Raw genomic sequence first — 23,629 nt, 5'->3', positions numbered from 1 at the left:
TAATGTAAATGTTTTAGAAAGTTGTGATTGCTCTAATGAACGTAATCTTCTAAGCTGTAGCACTAGTCAAAATATAAATTTTTTGGTTTCAAGATTTTTCTTCCATCTGCATTTGTTTTATCAATGATTGAGAACAACTTATATTAGTAAAATTCGAATTCATTATTCGAAATATGCATACAACTCTCTCTATTAGGATAAACGAACAACTTATATTAGAAATAAAATTTAATTAGTAATTTTGAAATCATTCTCTCTCTCTCTCATACTCTCTTACTCTCTCTCTCTCATACTCTCTTACTCACTTTCTCTCATTCACTCTCTTTCATTTTCTCTCTTTCGTTCTCTCTCTCTCTAACGTTAATTTAAGCGTAACTACTATTAAGTTAGCGTTTAGAAACGTTAATAAGAGATGAAAGATCTTATTTTCACTTTAACGAGTGCCTAGCAGGTAATGTGCAGATTATCTAAGTCATTTGCAAATTACCTAGGTAATTTGTGAGTAAAAACTATTTTTGGCACTTTAACGAATGCCTAGTAGGTAATGTGCAGAATTTCTAAGCAATTTGCAAATTAACAAAAACTGAGAAGTGAAACTGTTTTTAATCACTTTCACGAATGTCTAGTTGGTAATATGTATAGTAACTTGGAAGTTTGCAAATTAACTAGATAATTTGAAAAGTGAAGCAATTTTTGGCACTTTAATGAGTGCCTAGTAAGTAATGTGCAGATTATCTAAATTGTTAGCAAATTACCTAGGTAATTTGAAAAGTATAACACTTCTTTTTAGTACTTTAGAGAGTGCCTAAAAAGAAATGCTCAGATTATCTAAGTAATTTGCAAATTACCTGGGTAATTTAAGAAGTGAAACAATTTTTTGGGACTTCAACGGGTAATACCAATCCATCTGAGCATTAGCTAAATAAACTGTAAAATAACTGATTTCTTAGCGGCAACATTACTATTATACTACTATTTATGAATAAAAGGGGAAAAAAAACTAATTTATTTTTAAAATAAGAACAAAGTATTGAAAATCATTACTCAAGTAATTTTTTTTCGCTAAATGTCACGGAAAACTAATATGCTACTAATTAATCTATTAGTATTGAGAGACAAACATAAGAAACAGTAATATATAATACACAACTCAATATATGGGAAAAGGGAGATAAGAAAAATAATTTTCTAAAAAATAATTGATTTTTTAATAATTAAAAATTGACTTCATACATGATAAATATATACTGTAATAATATGCCGCTTAGATTAAAGTAACCGAGGATTAAAAATGTATTAAGATCTCAAACTCCATTATTAAAATTTCCACCACGAATAGTCCATTTAAAACTCTTTAGACAAGCGGCTCACCGAGAAGTATCGGAGTTCTGATATATTATTGTGCTAAATTAAATATGAGGTATGATAACGTATTTCCTGGTTGAGCAAACTCTTAACTACTTCATGAACTGAAAAAAAGGAATAAAAGAAATTTTGATAACTCAATAGTGATTTTTTTAAATCAAATAGTATATTTTAAACTAGTTTCATTCAGTTTTTTCTTTTTTCTTTATATTTTTTTTTTTTTTTTTTTTTTTTTTTTTTTAATAGCGCGTGATATACAGATACGGTCAACTTTAACATACAAAGAAAATTAAATTAATAATACAAAGAAAATTAAATTAATAATACAAAGAAAATTAAACTATATTGTCTTTATTGTAACAGGAATAAGTAAAGAATTATGCCGCGTCATATGAAAAATTTTATTGTAACGTGAAAATTCATGTAGTCGTTGGAAGAAAAAAAGAGAAATATATAAAAATTCTTAAGACTTCTTGCAAATAATAGTCGAAAATCGAGTCGATAAGTCGACGAGAGTATTTATTGTTCAGGATTTGCGCTTTAATTGCATGACATCATACCAAGATAGACATACTATTGCATAATATTCTACCCTAATAGCAAAGTAAAGAATTATGTATTTTACCCTAATAAGTAAAGAATTATGCCACGTCATATGAAAAACATGAAAAAATAAAAAATTTACTGTAACATGAAACTCCATGTAGTCGTTAAAAAGAAAAAAGAATTGTATGAAAATTCTTAAGACTACTTATAAATAATAGTCGAAAATCTAGTCGATTAGTCGACGAGAGCATTGTTCAGGATTTGCGCTTTAATTGCATGACATCATACAAAGATAAACTTAGTATTGCATAATATTCTACCCTAATAGCAAAGTAAAGAATTATGTATTCTACCCTAATAAGTAAAAAATTATGCCGCGTCATATGAAAAACATGAAAACATTTATTGTAACATGAAAATCCATGTAGTCGTAGAAAAAAAAAAGAATTATGTAAAAATTCTTCAGACTACTTGCAAATAATAGTCGAAAATCGAGTCGATAAGTCGACGAAAGTATTGTTCAGGATTTGCGCTTTAATTGCATGACATCATACAAAGATAGACATACTATTGCATAATATTATACCCTAATAGCACATAAAATGATGAATATACGTCACAATATGTAACCAAATAGTTATGGTGGTATAAAATTGTTGAACAAAGTTTTCATCCATTACTGTATTCATATCAGACATAGTATAATCATAAGTAAAATAATAAATTATAACTAAACTCTTACACAACTTTAGAAATATTACAGTAAAATAACTCAACCAATCGAAATTTTTATACGTCATAATTTATTCAAATTAAGATGTTTAAAATTAATTCGAAGCAAATTATTCCGATTTTTTTAATTACTATAATTTCTATAAGGTGACACTTAAATCTTTTCATTAATAATAAGAGTAACGATTTTAAAACATACTTATTGCGAAAACTTATTGTCACCTTTGATCTTTTGATTCGCCTTTTAAAGTCTGTAAAATTTCGACATGTTATAGATGTAGTGTTGCACGTTATAGTATATATTGTTATAGTGTTATGTGCTATAAGATATAGCGTTACATGTTATAGTACAGTATAGTGTTTTTTGCAGAAAGTAATATCCGGTCCAAAAAAACGATTATTAAGATGACAATGAGATCCTTGGAACTTCATAAAAGGGTACTCGATGTAACATTTAACTCTAATCAAAGTAAACTGAAATAGTAATTACATTTTAGAATTTAAAACCATAGAAAATTCTAGAATAGGATCATAAGAATATGACATTAATCGTAGTTATTTTTATGCATGATATAATAAAGAAATTTTATAAGTAGAGCACTTGTATAAAATCTCACTTCATTGAAAAAAAATCTAATTATAAATCAATGTTATAAATTAGTTTTATATGCCCTTATTCCAAGTTTTATTGTTACAATTATATAATGTATATAAATCTTTGGAAAAAAGAAATTGGGTTAAATTTATAATACTCGATGTAGACTAGTAAAAATTGAACATACAAATCAGTTATAACAAAAAAATGGGATAGAACTATTGTATTAAATGGATTAGATATTTAAGATTTAACTAGCTTTACTAGCTATTGATTTAAATGCTAACGATTGCTAATACTAAAATGTCAAGTGTTTTTGTAAAACTATATACTTTACCTTATAGAAGAATGTATAAGAAATTCTTTCTGGGATGATAAAGGTTTATTTGTAAACATAAAATCTGGATATATATCCAAAAAGTGAAAGACTTTAAATCTCGAATTATTGAGGAACAATAATTTTTATTTGTAAAGGTGAAAGCGATTCTGAAAATTTTCTTCTTAAAATCATTATCTTGAAATATATAGTTTGAGAAAAGCTTAAAAACTATTCCACTTTATCGATAAAATATTGAGTAAAGTGCCTCTGAAAGGGACAGACTAGCTTATCAAAATTCAAATTTATAATAGTTAAAATAAATCCATATATTTATGAGGAAAATGTCGTTATTTATCTTGTTATTGGAGTACATTTTTTTTAACCTTTTTAGGCAGCTGCATAAAACTCAAAAGTAATCAATAGTTCCACTATGGAATGCTAACAAATATTTGAAATCTTCAAAAATTGTATTTATAAGTCATAATTTAAAAAGAAATAACGGTTTATAAAGGATAACGTGGAAGCATAGTTTCTCAAAATTTTTAATTTTTGAAATATAAAATTATGTAAAGTTGGAAAGTTTTTAGCGAATTTCGCGTATTTAATACTGCGTTCGATATCGCTGCGCTGTTGGAAAATATTTATTTCAATTGTAATTCTTAGAAATAACGTTTACAAATATGTAAAATATAATTTTATTTAAATTATTTTACTTTGTTTATTTGAGCGTCTTGTTTTGACAGTCATTTTTATCTGTTTAAAATTTCAAGATGAATCATAATTGGTATAAACAGCAGAAAAAAATTATATATTCAATTTTATTCATAACTGCCGACAACTATAAACTTTCCGAAACTACTAAAAAAGACTAAAACGAGCTCCTAGGGAAAAAAAAAAAATTCCTTACCTTTAAGAACTACGATAGAATTTTCTTTAATTTTAGAAGATGAGAGAAATCATTCGAAAGTTCCTTATATTAGGTCTTGGAAAAAAAATTAATACTACTGATTCTCTTATTTTTGTCAAAGTTTCAACAAATTCAGTTTGTTTTTGCCAAGAGCATATTTCCAGTCAATCAATTCTTAATCCGAATGTTTGATATCCAACTAAACACACGTGTTCGTAAAAATAAAAGCACAAACTTGATTCTCTAAAAGAAGAAGTTTTTCTTTCGTAAATAATTTTATATTTTATTTTATTTGTCTGAAATCTGAGCTCTCTCGATAGTCCACGTTCATGTTAGAATTAAAAGAAGAAAAGAAAATTATTTTTATTTGCAATAAGATCGGCGCCGGGAGAAATCACTAGAGATACTTCTCCGCAAACAGCGAGACCAGCGTTTGTAAACAACATCTTTGCTTTCGGGAATAAATTTTGATTCTACTAATTAGCATCCTCCGAACTGTCACTACGCATGCGCCTCGACACCATCTGGTGTTCGGTTTTTCTCCAGAGGCATTGTGGGAGATTGATTGTTATGGCCGTTGGCGTTGGTAGCTGAGCTTTGTAAGTCGCATTGTTATTGTCAATTCATGCTATTATTTCTTACTGCTATTAAAAGGTACTTTAAATACCGTCTAATGAATCTTTCACACATCCGTAGTGGTTAATATCTTTGATAAATAGTCGTTAAAAACTCTATTAAGTAGATAGACGATTTTAAATTTGTGTTTGTTTACGTTTGTAAGTCAATATTTTTTTTTATTTTAGAAATACTATTTTTTTTTAAGATTGTCTTATTAAAACTTATGGGACTAGTTATCTATTTTAATTTCTTAATTATGTTTCGAAATTAATGTTTAACTTCTTAGTCAGTTTTGTGCTATCATTTTTCTTTCAAATAATAGAATTTAAAAAAGATTTAAATCACGTTATTAAGAAAACCATTTTAATAATTTTTCATTTTAAAAAAAAAATTAATTCATAACTTTTTGTTCTCAGATTATCTCTTAAAATGAGAATAAACCTGTGAAGAATTACTAATGATAAGCTGAATCAACGCAATAAAGCTTTGTCTGTAAAATGAATCAAAAGTTTTTTAATAATTTTTTTTTTTGCAATGGCTCTCAAAATTAGGATTAAGAGTACGCTTTTTAATGCTATTAATGGTTTGTTTAGCGATTGAAAAAGTCGGATACGTTATTTAATTCTGAGTTTTACTATCTCTACAGCAGTATTTATTACTTGCTATGGGTTTGGGATTGTTCCTAACCTTCTAAAACTATGAATCACTAACAAAACAAAAAAAGTTAACTTAAGATTACTTCAAAAAAAAAAAAAAAAAGTTAAGGGTCTCATTTTAGGAGATATTTCTGCATCCTGATCTGTCATGCGAACTACAATCGCCAAGGTGCCAAATGGATTTTAATTTTTAAACTTGTATGTTGCTTTACTAACATTAAAAAAAAATATGTAGGAGGTTTGCTTGGATGTGTGTATATACCCTTCACATTAGTCCCTTTCTGAGATTTTATTTTTTTAAGTTTCTTGTTGACTGCTTTCTTGAACTTACCAAGGCTTGGATATTTTTCTGCCACTTTCTATCTTAGTGATTTACAGAAATCTTCCCTAAATTTAAAATATATATCTATTGGAAGCTGTAATCAAACAAATGTTTTTCCACTGAAAATTGTGTTTCCAAAGATTTGGCAGAAATATTAATGATCTTTACTTAAACTGACTAAAATTTGAATCTTTATACTATAACTAATACAATTAAAATTAAAACAAAAGTTTTGAACGTTTTCAGAATGAATATTTTCATGTCTCTGTTTTTCAATTAGCTCTTTATGTATGATATTTTCCTGGCAAAGAATTATGTCTAGTATATAATTTGATATTTTCTAGGCAAAGAATTATTTTGCAACTAGACTTGATAATTACAAATGTTCTGTGAATATTGTTAAAAATCAATCTTTATCATTTAGTTTTATACCATTTTTTTACATAGTGAATTAATTTATTTTGCAAACTAAAAAAAAAATATCTGAATTGGTCATTACTTTGTATTAGAATATTTTGTATTTAAGGAGAAAAAAAATTAGTCTTTTGTTTATTTATTTTATATTATCAACAAAGAAATGAAATATCAAGTGGGTGAGCAGTTATAATTATGAATGCTCAAACATACAAGTTTATTACACATTTCTGAATGAAAATTCTTTTCTCAAATAGATAACAAAAAGCTGAAACAAACTGAGCTTTAAGTTGGAAGGTAATGAACAGGTTATATCAGCAAACTATTCTATTCTACAAAATGTTTTTAAAAATGCTTGTCGATTTACGCATGTTCGAATATAATTTAGAGCCGAATATTAGCTTTGATGATATTTCATAATTACTGTAGAAGAGAGATTTTTTTTATTCATTTTGCAAGTTTATGATAGAATGAGGTTATTATAATTTCGTTTAAAAATCAATAGTATATCGTGTCTTCAAGCACTGAGATTTATTTTATGTAAATAAAATCTTAATGTATTCTCAGAATGTTGTCTACTTTTAGAACTTTATTTTAGAAAAAAGTATCTGCTTTCATACAAAGTTGGAATAAAATAAAGAAGTATTCAAAGACCAAGTGAAAAAATTAGAGTGATAAGGAAGCAATCCAAAAGAGACGGCGAGAATAGTTTTGAGAGTTATTGAGCCTAGCAAACAGATGTGCTAGTTATATATTAATGCCTTTATGATGAAACAAATATAATTTACATCATCTAACATTTTTGTTAGGATTTGGCCATACATTTTTGTTTACATAACTAGTTTTGTTACAGTTGTTCTGTAGAGCTTCGATTGTTCTGTACATTACAGTTTTGAGTACTTTTCTCCTTTAAGTAGTGTTTGTTTATACTGTTTTCAGTCATTAGCTTACTATTATGTTCTAATATTTTATACAGTAAAATCTCAATATGGAAAATACTTTGATAAAGATGTCTAATTGCAATGTTATTGTATGAAGTATTGCAGAAGAAAAAAAACTATTTGTGTATATTTTCAGATAGTTCTATTGATGTTGATTAAAAACTAAAAAACTGAGTAATTTTGTTTTCATTAATTATTTCTTAAAGGAAGAAGAGGAAGGAATGCAAATTTTTATTTTCTTATAAAAAGTACAACTTAAATTTGTGGTACCCCAAAAAATTTCTAGCAGCACACCAAACACCGACCAACTCATATTGGTGTGGTGGATAATACTGGTTTTAGTTTTAATCCTTTCTACGAGAATTTTGTTGTAATCTATGACCTTGAGTACTAACTTAATTGCAAAATTAAAGGAATATTGAATTTCACAATCATATACTCCGGTGTAATAATTTAAACCTATAACCAACTTTCATTAGTGCTATTTTAAATATTCGAAGCATAACGTGAATATTTTGATTTGTTTGTTTATGAGACTAAATAAAATTAAATCTATTTTCAAAATTTTGTTTAAATTACCAATAACATATTTTAATATTTAGTTACACATGTAAAAATGTTTAGTTGGGATATTGTATTATTGATTGTCTTTAATATATTTTAGGTTAAATATTTAACATGATATTATTAAACATTTTAACTTTTTAATTATTGTATTTATTCATGTGTGAGTTTAATTGTATTTTTGAGTGAAATATAGTATTGAATATTTGGTGTTATTATTATTTATTAACTATAAATCTGTTATTTTTTTTTCTTTTATGCATATCTCTTTATTAATCTTTATTATATAAAAAAAAACTACTTAAATGATTATAAATTCCCTATAAACAAAAAAGAAAGGTTATTGTGAAGACTAGAGATGCAATGGATCTACCATTTGCCTAATATCCTGTATCAGGCGACAGTATCTCCCCACCTTTCTTTTCGTTTTAAAATTTAATGGTATCAGACTAAATTAATATCTTTTTGTTCATATTTTTATCTATTTCTTTTTTTAAAAAAACTTTTAACTAAATGAAATTTACTCTAAATTTCTAAGCAACTACACATATTACATAAAACATATTTCATTGTTATTACCTTACATTGAAACCAAGGATGGGGTATTTAAAATAGATTTTCAGAATCTAGATAATGCATGCTTTTGGGTCATTATTTTCCAAACTAGCTAATGACAGTAATTTATTACTGGACAATTTAATACATTACTGCAGTGTTTCCCGAAGTGTGGTACGCGTACTCCCAGGGATACGGGAATAGTTCAGCAGGGGTACGTGTTCTTATGCGAAATATCATGCAACAAACGAAGGTCTTATTTAAAATCAAAGCTAGCCATGAAAATTTAAGATTACGTATTTTTCTATTGGCTATTTTTTGCAGAGTTAACAGTTAATAATTAGTGGTCATCAGCCAGTTGTGATTTTTAATTTTTGTGCAATTTTTTTATCACAGTAAAAACAATATCGTCCTTCTTACTGATGCAAATGAATTTTTTAATAAAACTTTGTACCAAAAAAGAAAAATAAACATATTTTTAAAAAAATATTAGTGGTACACAGCATTGCGAAAAATTTAGAAAGGGTACACAAAAGTCATAAGTTTGGGAAACACTGCATTACTGTATTCATAAAGTATTGCTTAACCTGATATTAATGAATTAACTGTATTAAATTAATATCTTTCAAAAAATGTCTTTGCGCAAAATACATTACCACATGAACATAAAATACATTTGCACAAAATACATGTTGGAAAAAAAATTATGCAACAAATTATTTTCTTGTTTTATCGAAAATAACAAAAAATATCTTTATCCTTCTGCTAGCAGCATTTATAGTCTGTGCTTTTCTTTGAAGCAGGCATCATTTATGAACAGTGAAGGTACGGAATTCTATCTAAAAGTGCTGAGCAATTGCTATTTTTGCTTCGGATACTGTATATATATTTGGAAATACTGATTTTTTCTCAAAATAAAATTAGAAAAATATTTAATGAAATTATAATTATTTATTAGTTAATAAATTTTTATTTTAAAGATTTCTTATTTTCATTGATTTTAAAGATCACAATGGGTGAATGATATCACATAATATGTATAATTGTGCAGTGCTTATTATCTGTAAATGTATACACGAATACTGTATACCATAAATATGCATTTTCTAGCATAAAGTATAAATTGATATTTAGTTTATATACGTTATCATTTATACGTTTTTATTCAATATTTAATTTTGGCTACTGTCCAATATTTGTACTCACTACTTACTGACGCACTACTTACCGTCACATCTCTAGTAGAGACTAAATTGACTTAATTTTGTACTCCAAAGCAATTAGTGGAAAAAACAGTACCTTGGTTGTGGGTTTCCCATTGTTTTGTTGAAAATTAACCTACTAAATGTTCAGTGAATTTTAATTTAATTTTATTAAAATTAGCCACTTTATTAGATTTTTAAACATAAAACTTAAATGTATAGAATTATGTACAAACTATAGATTTTTATTTTATAAAAGAAAAGAGAAAGATTTTGTCACTTAGACAATTATTTCATACACAGTCTGTTAAACAGATATATCACTTGTGTTATACTATTTTTTACATGTAACATTTTCTCTTTCTGTACACTACATGAGAACTTCACAAATTTTTTCATGAAACAAATTTGAATTTTTATTTATATTTTTTTTTCTAGGACCCAGAAAATATAAGAATTATTAGATGCTAGAAATTATGAACCTAAGAAGTATATTTAGTATTAGTAAAGTATCAATAGGGTAAGTTTTACCTATAAATACATTAATATCATACATCAATGTGTTTTTTTTTCATTATTTTCTGAAGATGCATAGTATAAATTCGTCAATTTTTATTGTATAAATAAAATGCTTACTCAAGAAACTAAATTCCTTAATTATAAAAATACTATGCACTAGTATTGTGCAACTTTCAAGAGAACTCCTTCAGACATCAGTCTCACGTCGTGGTGGGTACCTACTGTGGTCAAGATCAAGACAAAACTATTCATCCCACACTTTGAGTAGTGGTGTGGGATGAATAGTTTTGTCTTGATCTTGACATAGGTCAGCATTAGTAACCTATCGACACCTTCGTTCCTCCATTGCATCCACATTAAAAATGTGCTCTCGCTTGTTACCATAGCGGCAGACAGCCTCAGGCTTTTAGTCTGGATTAATTCTCCTTTAAGCTGCACGATATGTACCTTGTATTCATTTTACTTGAAAAACTTAGATTTTAGTTTCACCTTGGATATTGCAGAGATTCAACTTTTAAGGAAAATAAAAAAATTAAAAATGCAGTTACAAAAAGTGTAGAAATTTTGTCTAATTGTTTGATTTAAAGTGATGATGATTCTGAATTTCATTTTCATTTTTTCTGAATATTAAGGAAGATTTATTGAGATTTTTTATTATTGAGGAGGACATATATTGCTTTACATTTTGCAATTGAAAACTTTCCTCCGTGTTTTCATGTTTTACCTATCATTCAAAAAGTTAACAATTCTTCGTCCATCTGTAAAAAGAATATATCTCTTAGTCTTCAGTACCCTCCTAATGTTCTATTCCAAAATTCCAACTTCCAATTGAAAAATAAAATCATTATAAAGAGACAACTTTTGTTGTGCTGAGAATACTGTAAATGTTATTATGTTTTATTTAAAAGAAGTATGATATAGAGAAAAATACACAGTAGAGTGACTACGGTATTTATATATTTAATATTATATTGCTCATGCTTTATATATTTAATATTATATTGCTAAAATAGTTAATTTAGGTATAGTTAATAAGTCTAAACGGTTCGGAATCCCAATTTCACTAACTGCTCTTTAATTGTAACTAATCTTGATTTTTATAAAAATATGTTGCAGTGTAGAAGCTACCAAATTTAGAATAGCAGAATATCAACTACTAAGGATTTTCTGTAATACTGTGGGATATTGGTTCTATAAATACTGTGTTATTTATTCCTAACTATAAATTTCAAAATATTTAATTTTCTGATTTTTATTTCCTTTTTATTTTTCTGGTCCCTTCTACAACTTCAAATCGGCTCCTAAACACCAGGAGTTCCATCAATGTTGTTTCTTAAACTATATTTTTCTATTTTTTGTTGGCAACTTTACGTTTTTATGTCAAATTACTTTTGTTTCATTCACGTCTGGCAAATCTTGAGAATGAGCACCTATTTCTGAGCACTTGAAACATGCTGACAGTTATTTTTGAAGCTAATTACCTATTTTGAACCTATGTAACTAATACCTGCAGAGTATAACAGATTCCAGCTCTTGTGTTGTTTAACTCAACTATTTTCAAGTGCAACTATTTTTTTTCTTTTTTGTGAACAGATACCGTTTTTCCTAGTTACTTTGCAATTTAAAGACATTTTTCAGCTTGAAATGCAAAATTATTTATTTTCTTAATTATTAAATATGTATCCATTTTTTATAGTTTATATGAATCTGACTTTTTCTTCCAGTTCATAATAATAGAGCAAATTTTATTATCAAATAAATGCTTTTATTTGAAATTTGCTTAAAAATGCCTCTTCAATTAAAAGAAAAAAAGTATCTCTATAAATTGGCATTGTTGGAAATGTATTATAAGCTGAAGAATAGTATGAATCAATAAATTAGAATAATGGAAGTTCCTTTGCTCTAATTATTAAATTAGTGACACTATATTGAAGTATCACTATTCATTGGTATCGCTAAAAGTGTAGTATAAGTATAAGAAACAGCAGTAATGGTAGTTTCTCTGATCTAATTTTTTTAATGTGGAACATTGCACTAAAGTATCACTATTTTTTTAGCATTTCTGCGTGTAACACAAGCACAAGAATAATACAAAGCAGCAGATTAAATAATTGGTTATTTTTCTATGCTAATTTTTAAATTCGTGACATTAATAAAAGTATCACTATGTATTGTCATTTCTCTACAAGTATATCACAGAATACTCAAAAGGCTGTAGTAATGGTAGTTTCTCTGTTCTTTTTTTTTAATCCACGGTATTAATGTAAAATTATCACTGTTTTACCATTCCTATAAGTGTATCAGAAGCTTGGAAATAGTAAGAAACAACAGATTTCTGTAATGGTAGTTTCTTTAATCCAATTATCTGAACATATTGTTGACGTTCTAATGCATTTAAAATCTTTGAAAGTTTAAAATTATTTTTAATTACATAAATTGTAATTTTTGAAATTATTTTAGGTGGAATAGAAAATTTGCCATGTTGTTTTGCTGTGGTGAAATTTTAACATGTATTATGAAGCGAAAATTAAGAGCTTCATCTTTTTGTAAGATTGCGAGATGAAGTTGGCTGTAAAGGAATGATTACCAATTCATCGTAAAGTATGGGGTAATATTTTATTGCATTATAATTCTTAAACTTTTTTTATAATTTTTGCAAATGTACAAGCTCAATGCATATTTTATTTGATTTTTATCATTTAATTAATAAATAAATATTTGTTATTTCAGTTCTTTTTAATATTTTTATTATCGAAAAATGCAATAAAAACAGAATCATTGAAATAAGTTCCCTAATCCCCTTCCTGAAAAACCTCCCTTTTTTTTAATTAAAAAAAAAAAAAACATTTCCTTTTGAAATTTTTTTTTTTAGATTTATTATTGTAAAAATTAAATTACTGCAGATTTTAAAAATAGTTTATTCAGTTTTTATATGTTGTATTTCTTTAAATTCCAAACTTAGCAAATAGTTTTATATCTTTATTCATGTATAAATATTAGAATATAATTAGGATAGGTAAATGGTTGGTCATACATAATAAGATGTTATCCATTTTTAAAACAGTGTATGTTTTGTATGACCAAATGTTAGATTGCTTAGTTGCAATGAAAAGTGCAAACAAGATTCACTTTGTGAAAAAAATCTTTAGAATAAGTCAAATAAAAAATATGATATATAATCTGTATCTATCAATAATAAATGAGTAAAAATGAATATTGAAAACTATTTAACAGAAGTGTCTTATTTTTTCAATAAATCACATAAAACTATTAAAACTCATCGAAATATCTGTCTTACAGTCTCGATCTTCATATTTTTATTCTTTTTAATTCATTTTACATTTTCTAATTTATTATTAAATTTTTGCAACTTTTTATTGCAGATCATTGTAGGCTAAATTTTCCTTCAGGCAAATTACCTTTTCTATATTTTCTCGATTATTATTTTTAACCTTGACTTAGGTGTTTTTTAATCTTTATTTTCAGTAACCATTAGTAATTGTGACCATTCAGTAACCATTAGTAGTAGAAAATGATGTATTAAAATTTCTCATCTATTAATAGCTTAATCAGCATGAATTTAAATATACTTAAAAATGTAAGCTTATTCTTTAATTTGATTTTAACTTTATGACAGATTATTTCCATTTTAATTGTGAGTCTTATTTTATAGTGAATGATGTGTACGGTGAACCTTCTCGATTCAGATCGTTTGAGGTATGGATTTTGGAAGATTTGAATATTGAAGAGCATTAAGTGTCTTTAAAATGAATTAATCTTTGACTTATTCACAGATCTGCATTCGGATTGGTCGAAAATCTATGAAAAATGAGTAAGTCTATCCTTTTAGGTTGAGTGAATTACAGTGTTACTTAAAATTCAAAGAAAAAAGTATTTTTAAAAAAAGAAGAAAATCTTGTTCTGTTTTGCATTCATTTGTGATATTTAGAATGAAAATCGTGTGCTTTTATTACGAATATATTTAGCTACTGAAATGGCAATGTTCAGAATTGTTATGTAAATTGCTGGCACCAATACTTTTGAGAGTTTTGTTTCTTTTCCTTTCTTCAAAAACATACAACTTTCTGGTGTATGAACCTTTTTTGTATACTCAGTAAAGTTGAAGTAATGAAAATACTGTTTAATTTTTAATCTGTAATATAAAAGCGTTGGTATTTCAAATGCATTTCAGAAACTTATAACAATCAACGGTTTATATATTGAACTTGGAAAAAGAAAAGAAAAAAAATTTAAGTATCAAAAATTGAAGCTATCAAAAATCGTTTGTTAACAATGAATAAAGAAAAAACAATTTTACATTAATTTTTACATCATTGACTTCAAGTAATTAGACTAAGGCTTCTGTAAATAAAAGAGATTGAATTTTATCAAACATTGAAATATTAAATTGTGATAATTGAACGTGTAATTTTATCAATCACGCATTTTAAGTGGACAATATCGCTTTAAATATGTTCATGTCCGGATCAATCATAAACTTATTAAATTTTTGTTTTTTAGCCATTTTAATTTGATAACTTACACAAAATCTTGTTTTCTCACAGTGCTGTTTTAGAAGGTTGAAAAGTGAAAGTGGTACTAGGTACTTTTTTGAAAATGGTATCAGATAGCTTGAATGTGAGATGCATAGGTAAGCTTTCACACATTGTATCTTTTACCTCTTGTTGAACTTGAAATAATTAGAATGATGAAAATTCTAACTTTTTTAAAGTGACTTATGATCTCTCTGTTAAAAAAAAAGTAACACAATCAAAGCAAAGTCACATTAACAGTTACTAAATACTTAGAGAGTTAAAAGAATGGGTGGTCATGGCATATACATTGTAATATAAGTAGAAGATAAGAAAAAAAGAGTTTTAAACTTCTGTCTTAAGGGCGGGCCAATGGAAGTTTAATTCTTATTATGATATCTGCAGTAGTACGTCTGTCCATTTTAAAGTTCACGCATGGATTTCCCAGCATATTTTTGAAAAACCTTTCTGTTATTTGAGAATTTCTATTTTTAGATGTATTATTAGAAAATGTTAAAGATCTTTTGTGGAGCAGATATTATTCTGTTTTATTTCAATTATATTTCATTTTCATAAATAAATTGTATCATGTTTTTTTATAATCATAAATTTTGGGGCCTATGAAAATAAAACTATTCTATCTCATCAATTTGAATTTTTCCATTTTTCTATTATTTTATTTTCATGGTTTTGTTATTTTGTCTCATTTTTCGTTTCTTGGAGGTATTTGCCTGCTTTTTCAAATAATAATTTGCTGTAAAATTTTATCCATATAATGTATATTTAAGAATAGGTTATTAAGAAAAATTTTAGGAAAGAGAAAGCTTAATAGCAATTGTAACATCTCTTCCATTTATTTCATAATACAATGATAGTTGTTTATAGCGTAACAAAAGGGTCACACATCAACATTTGTCATGGGGAAAAAAAAGAGCAACTTTGTTAAATTTCTTTGATTTTGTGTATCGTTTATTGTAATGTGTGCAATAGTTTCAGAATTTTAAAATCTTTTCTACTAACCCTTTACTAGTCATATGTTCTATATTTTAAAGCAACTAAATGAATAAAAATTCTAGATAACAAGCTATTCATTTAGAGTGATGATCAGACATAATTTCATTCATAATTCAGACGTCATTTCTGTTCTGCAATAGTAGTATTTGTTTGTTAAATTAAAATGACTCTGTTTTTAAGAGTTTTGTATTTTTGCTTTTAATATTTTACAAGATTCTTAGACTTTTAGAAGTCCTTATTCTAGAAATTTGAGTATTGAAAAATATTTATTTTTGCTTTTCATATTAACTAAAAACTTTTTCCTTTTGAAATACTTATTAATTAAATTTGAGTAAGGAAAAAAATTTAAAGAACATTACTTCACGTCTGAAATTTTTATTGTTAAACTTTTTTAATCTTTTTGTGACTTACATGATATTAATTTAAAAAACAATGTATTTTATCAAAATTCTCTTCTTTGCCAATTGTACAAGATTTTAGAATTTTCTGAAAACAAAGGTTTATTTTTTGTGTAAGAATTTTTTTTATTTCTAGTACAAAATATTTTATGCAAAAATAAATATCTTACTGAAGATTTATATAAATGTTTAATATTAAAAAATATATTCTGTAATAAATTAATCTCGTTGGGGAAAAAAATGAAAATTTTTCTTCTGTAGTTATTTTTATTTTTATTGCTTAATTCCTTGAAGTAAAGGATTTCCCAATTTTAATTTTTAAAAGATTAGCTGTTACAGTAGACGCTTAATATAACAACCCTAGTGGTCAGGGCTAAAAGGGACCTTATATTGTACCGTGAGGTTGTTGTATCATAAGTGTACAAATATGCCATAAATAATAAACTCATAGCTAAAATGAGATGACTAATTTTCACAAAGCATTGCTTTACCTTAATAATAATTTTCTAACTAACTAAATAGCTTGTTGTAACGCAAACCTTTTTTTTATTTATTAATATATGCTTAAAAGGTATCTTTAAAATAATATTTCATATTTGGAAAATGCATTGAAAGTAATATGTTGGTTTGGGACTGCCATTTTTGATACATAAAATACATCAAAATAACTGCGAAGAACACATGTTTTAACTCAAAAATAAACCATGCAAAAAGACCGACCTTTCACAAAAAAAGAGGGAATGTTATTTTCAAACAAGAAAAGTATGATTCATAAATTTATCGTATCCCTGAAAAGAAAGTTACTCATGTTATAAGTGACCATAAATTACTACAACTTAAAATGGGAATTATCCACCACCTTAAGATAAGAATTTAACATTCTCTCTTCATTCTAGGGCGATTCGAAGTGTTTTATGTTTACTGTTATGTTTATCAAAGAAAATAATAGTTTAAGTAATTTTTTTAAGCTTTTTCTCAATTAAATGAGTGAATTTTGATTGCTATGTTGGAATAAAGGATTCAGTGTGGGCATTTTAATAAACATTAAAATAACATTGCATCAATGGAGTAGAAAACAGGACTTTATGTATCAGTGGTTATAACGAAGGTCGCTGTAATGCGAGGTTGCAATGAAGGGAAGAGGCTGTATAATGTTATTTTCTGTTTTATTTTTCTTATAGTGTGTATATTTAACCCTCATCTATTTAGATATATTTAAAACAGAATTAAGAAAAATTTCTCTCTATTGTGTTCATTGTACTAGCAGTCTCAATAATGATAGATTTTTCATTTCCATATTAAACAATTTTTGAAGCACTTTTCTGGCCCAGAAAAAAATTATAATAATAAATAATAATGATAAAGTCACAGTTTGAAGGCCAAAGTAATGCACTGTTGGAGTAAATTTTCAATAAGCATTTAATTCAACAAAAGATAGTTAAAAGATTTTTTTTTTCTTTAATTGAAAGTTAGTTCCTTATAAACTGAACATTATAGAACAAAAAAAGTTGTTAATTGATTTTTATTAATGCGGATCGCTTCATTGTGTATTAGTAATACCTGTTTAAATATTCAAATAAGCCATAATCTGTGCAAGACTTTATTTAAATAGGGATATTTTAAGAAACTTACTCAATTTTAAGGAATTTTCTAAAATTTACAAAAACTAGGAGAATTTTTATTAAACCAGGAGAAACTGACTAAGTCCAGTAGAGTTGGCAGCTATGTATATATATTTCATTTTAATGTTCACATAGACACTATATTGCTGTCATGCCAAACAGGGATAAACATATTTGTTTTATTTGCAGGATTGGATTTATTTTCTGCTCAAATACATTTATACTGAATAAAAGATTGAATTGATATTTTTGTTGAATAGTGAATCAAATGAAATAGGATTTTTTTATTATAGAGCATATATTATGCTCATTTTTGGTGTGACAGTGACTAACTTTATTTGTTTATTTAAAATTATTATTAATGATTTGTGTTGTAGAGCTAATAATTTGATTTTTTATTTTTTTTAATTTGGTCTTTAGTTTTAAAAGCTAATCTGATTTTAACTGGAGTTCTTGTGAAATAAAATTAATATATTTTTGGATAACATGATCAAATATTTTTTAATGTGGTTTAAAAATTGTATGGACATTGAAGTAAATTAAAAATTTCAAATATGTTATGAATATTGCTCATTAATGAGTATAAAAATAATAATGAATTGCAAATTTATTTTTAGTATTTTGAAACTGTTTACTGACTGTTTAATATGCATCAATATTTTTATTTTATTTAATAAACAACTATATTATTTAATAAGCAAGTACTTAAAATATTTTAGTGAGTGAGCATTTAAGCTCCATTAAGTTAAATAATATTCAACTCTGATCTAAGCTTTATTACTCTGATTATGAGACTCTTGACCAAAAAATTATTTTTATTACTGATTCCATTAAGAAAATTTTTAACAATTATAACTAATATAATCTTTTATTTTCAGGAGTAATATGCAATACTGCTGTTATAATATTCATTAAGAAGAAATAGAAACCTAAATAGAACATTTTTTTGTGTGCATGTTTTTAAAAATTTCTGTGTGTTTGAAGAAGCTGAAAAAAGTCTTGTAAGTGTAGAAGTAAAAAGTTACTATTTCTCAAGAAAAAAATTAACAGTCTATGTGTAAACTTTTACTTTTTATGATGATTTTGATAAAGAAGAAGAAAAAACTAGCTCTTGGTTGTTATTTTATCTGTTATAATTAAACTGACTGAAAAATAATAAAATTTCATTTCTAATATATATTCTTATTTTTTTTCTTCTAATAAATGTATAGAAAAAAACATCTTAGTTGTTTAAAAAAAGATTTTTATCTTTTTTCTTCTTCATTATTTATGTTCTTTATTAGTAATTTATTTAATAAACGAATTTTTTTATTGATTTTTCAAGGGATTTGAAAATGAAAAGTTAGTCTTAAAGCATTCATAGAGAAAATTCTTATCTATTTTAGATACTGTAATTATTTTATGCTATGTAATAAGGCTTTTTTTTTCCTTTATTTTTTGATCTGAAGAGAATTTAACCATTAAATGTTCTATCTTTAGGAAAATTAATTTTTGTCTCTGTATTACATATGATGCCTATTAATTGCTTATTTATTTTTGAAACTGTGCAATTACAAAAATGAATTGATTTTTAAGAAATTAGCCATAAATTTAGCCATTTAATCATAACTTTTAATTTTAACTGTTCAATTATTAATTGTTTTTTGATATTTTAGACATTTTTATAAAACTTCTATGTTAATTTCATTAAAACAAAAACAGGACAAATAAAAGTTAAATTAAAAGCTGAAATATGGTTTGGATGGTAATTAATTGTGTTGCTTAAGTATTTCAATAACTATCTACAACTGCATGCATTCATTTTCTTTGAAATTGGCATGTATTTGGCAATTTATGGTACATATAGAAAAAGTGGATTTATTCAAGTAACTTAAAATTACTTACAATCTGTAATCTTATTATAAAGTGCATGTTATCTTCAATTTATAAAATTACAATAAAAATTTGCGGAATTTAGTCTAGCTATTGTCAAACAGATTCTGTACATTTTAAATTAACAGCCAAAGTTATTCCCCATAAAATATATTACTAATGGCAGTTTTTTTTTTTTTTTTTTTTTTTAAAAACTCTTATTGAATATTGACTCAATGTTTATCTAATATTTGTAGTGACATTTAAATGGTTTTTTGATGTATCCAAATTTATCTCTGAGTTATTTATAATCTTTCCTAAATTTGAATATTAATATGCATATTTGTTGTGATTTGTTTCAAATTTTTCATTTAGTTTTGAAAAGAAAAAGTGTGTGTCAGAAGAAAAGTATGTATTATATAATAATAAAATTTTATTTTTAAACGAATATAAATATATAATAAAACAATAGTAATAAAATTATATTTCGAACTGAATATTTGATTAATTTATTTTTGCTCCAGCATTAAGCAGTTTGACTATAATGTTGATTATGAGTAGATAGAAGAAGCATCAGACTTATAAGAGAAAAAGAAAGAAAAATTGGTTAGTCACAACGTTATTCTGGTGTATTAACGCAATAGTGACCTGCAACTGTTTCAGAAGCAACTTTGCTGTCAAAGATAGATCAATAGATTATTGCCTTATGTTATGGAAGCAAAATGTAAAATGGGCTTTAAAAACAAGCTTCCCAAAATTTTCTTTGTATCCTTGTTCCAAACCTCCTTCATCCAAATCTTCCAACTATTAAACCAGTTACCTCTTTATTCCTCTACTTAAACTCGTATTATTGAAAGTGGGTATACTATTACTTTTATATATTCTATTGCTAAGTCTATACGAAAAACACTTCTCATTATATGCTATAAATATAAGTTCCTGGTTGTGTGATCATAGTTCAGTCTGACTCCGAACAAAATTTTAATTGCCATTCCTTAACAAATCTTGGGAGGAAAATTTTTTTTTAATAAAGCATTTTGTCTGGCAAACAGTGGTTTGTGAATATCAGTGGCATACTCTTGTGGTTGAATTTGAGCCTATTCCAAATACTATTTTTTTTTTTAAAGCAGTGAGTCCATATTTCGGGAGGAAAGTCTTTAAATGTTAATTTTCAATATTTGATTTGTATTTTTTTTTAAATAAAAAAGACTTCTATATTATTTAATTTTACTTATTTTTTTATTTAAAAAAGTAATCTTTTTTTTTTTTCCTGTAGCAAAACAAATGTAGTTTAAAGACTTAGTAAAAAAATAAAGATGTAAGTAATTTATGCACTAAAAATAATAAAACTAATTTTTCTTCAGAGAAAGATGATAACTTGCTATAATTTAATTTATGAAATGAGAAAAGTGGGCACAACTCCAAATGTTTTTGAAATATTAGACCTGGCCTTTGTACGAGTTTAAAAACCATTTATTTTGAATTATCAAAAATACTTTAAATTAAAAATTCTAAATTTTTTATTTTTTACCCAAGGATGCTTAATCCAGCTTTTTTTCTCTTTCTTATTATCCATACTGCATGGAGATACAGTATGGATAATATATATTACAAATATATTAAAATATAATATATTTGTTTTTAATTATTTGTTTAATATGAAGTTTATAAATATACAAAACTATCTTTATTTAAGTTAAACTTTATATGTAATTGTTAATTTTTAAACAAAATATAGTGTAGATGGTTGGAATTATCCTCTAGCCATAGGGAAAGATCATAAGGCGAAAAAGTTAAAACCACCATCAATTATCTGTGTTGTATAATAAATATTAATTTGTTAATAATTATACACACTTATAATTTTTATTCAATGATAGCTGGTCTAAAATAAAATTCTTTAATATCTAAACGTATTTATTGTGGATAAACATCAATTAATCCAATTGTTGAGGTATTTTTCACATTTACAAACTAGCACTATTTATTGAAACAAAGATCTCATACCGTACTCGCCATTTACATATTGTACAATAGTTCAAATATATAAAGAAACTCTAACGGGTTGTTTCTATTCAGGTCACAGAGTTCAACTTTACTACAACTACAATACTTTCCGTCGTTATGAAATCGTATTAGGTGGTCATTTACGAACGCATGAATGAATCTCTTTGACTATTGCGAGAGAAAAGAAAGGTGGTTCGTTTACAATGTTCGTCGTTTTTTAATAGCTCATCTCGCGGTTAGTTTGGCGTGATTTTTTTTTCCATATTTTTATTTAATGGAGAATTAAAAGAATAACATCCATTATTTCTGCATTGTTAGATGCCTAATAATTGAAAGGGAAATAAGTTATAGAGGGCATTTTTGAAATAAGTTCATTTCCTGATGTTCTACGTACATTATTTTGTGATGCGAGTTTTTTTTGTTTCGTCGGTTATTTGAGCTGACTATGTAGGAAGCCTGGTTGTGTGTTAAATGTATTGTTTATTTAACAGGATATATTTATGTTGTTGTTTTTATGCTTACCCGTTAGATGCGTGCAAACTATCTTGTTGGTATTCTGCGTGATCCGGATATTTTTAGAAAATTATTCTTAAATGGAATATTTCGTTTCGAATGACTGGTTTCAAAAATATGCCGATTATTCGAATAGCGATATTAATGGTCAAAAATAAGATATTTTCGTTTTATAATTGTTCATTTTTTGACGTGATAGGACTGCCTGATTTTGTCTAAAGCAACCTATATATATAATAATGATAATAAAAAACTTAACATTTGTATATTTGCGTAACTTTGGCATTCCACATCAAAATTGACGAATGATTCTGTAAATTCAAAATTTTCCCTTGCATGAGTTATTTCATTCAATATTAATTTTTTTAAAGTGAAAAGGAAGAAAAATGTTTAAGGAAACAATTTTTTACTTTGTTGTTGGATAAAATAAAGCAAATTAACAGATAAGCTTCCCTCTGTTTAATGTTAGGATTTAATTTGATGTCCAATTTTTAAAAAAAAAAAATAGTGTAAAATATTATATTTCTTGTTTTAAAGTTAAATATAAAATAGTTTTTTTTTTTAACTTTTAAGAAAACACATTGTGAAGAGAGCCCCACTCCCAAAAAAGCAAAACAAAGGAACCTTTGAATAACTTACCTTTTTTGATTCCAGACCTTCAAAATGTGGGATGTAGTCTCATTCTGGAGAATATGGTCCTTATATTTTGTAGGCCACGAGTCCAAATCCGAGAAATGTGTATTTATTCATCGAATTTCGTTACTTAAAATATCGTCTGCACCAATTAATTAGCGTATTTAGAATTAAACCTTCAAACCATTATTACCAAATCATTAAAACTAAAGTTTTTCTGAGTGTTCCATTTTTGTCCTGCCCACTATAGATCATTCCAATAACTTTTATACCTAATAATTCGTAAACCACCTAAAAATTTACATATTTTTAAAGATTTTTTTTTATCTCTATCCCAACTGATATCAAAATGTTCCGAATTTAATTTGTTTTCGTAATGTGACATTGATTTGGATTCGTTAAAAAGGTTTTCCAATCATTCCTTTATCCTTGTAATTTTACTGTTCTACCTGATAAAAAAAAAATTTTTCTTCTTCTTTACATTAAGCATCGACATTTAGAGCAGCTATAACTCAGTGGTTAAACGCCTGTCATTGAGAAGAACTGAGTTCGATCCTCTTTGGCGGTTCGAAGCCAACTAGCTTCTCTGGGTAGTAAAAACTGCTTGTGCGCAATGCAGACCACATTACCATCTTTCCTTTGATCCCAAATTTGTGGAAACCAGCACCTAAGCCTTCTACTCTAGTACTTTTTTTAATACTAGGCCTTCTACTCCAGGTGGTTATGCCTAAGCTCCATGACGTATAATGGGTTGTTGTTTGAATGCTTTATGTTACTGAGGGTATATACAATCTGAACATTGTT

The 23,629-nt window shown here is 26.2% G+C and overlaps 1 protein-coding gene and 1 long non-coding RNA gene across 3 annotated transcripts in view; one reads left to right on the top strand and one right to left on the bottom strand.

The window, feature by feature from the left end:
* The window catches only part of LOC107457539 (zinc finger homeobox protein 3), a 251,455-nt gene extending 246,517 nt beyond the window's left edge, over window positions 1–4,938 (bottom strand). Inside the window, exon 1 of one of the 2 annotated variants that reach the window (XM_087152055.1) lies at window positions 4,465–4,938. The gene's annotated coding sequence lies outside the window, so the exon portion shown is untranslated. The remainder of the gene's footprint in view (window positions 1–4,464) is intronic. The other variant, XM_087152056.1, reaches the window with a different exon arrangement.
* A 1-nt stretch (window position 4,939) lies between these two features.
* On the top strand, window positions 4,940–18,994 carry LOC107457541 (uncharacterized). Its single transcript, XR_001585846.5, has 6 exons — window positions 4,940–5,063; window positions 10,175–10,256; window positions 12,716–12,863; window positions 13,929–14,087; window positions 14,821–14,906; window positions 18,700–18,994. It is a non-coding gene; the product is annotated as an uncharacterized LOC107457541 (long non-coding RNA).
* The last annotated feature ends 4,635 nt before the right edge of the window (window positions 18,995–23,629 follow it).

The sequence above is a fragment of the Parasteatoda tepidariorum genome, chromosome 9 (assembly GCF_982258835.1).
Source record: "Parasteatoda tepidariorum strain Cologne lab strain chromosome 9, Ptep-v5.0, whole genome shotgun sequence".
In the NCBI taxonomy this organism is placed as follows: domain Eukaryota; kingdom Metazoa; phylum Arthropoda; class Arachnida; order Araneae; family Theridiidae; genus Parasteatoda; species Parasteatoda tepidariorum.
Note: the sequence above shows the minus strand (reverse complement) of the source record. Positions and strands in the feature narration are given on the sequence as shown.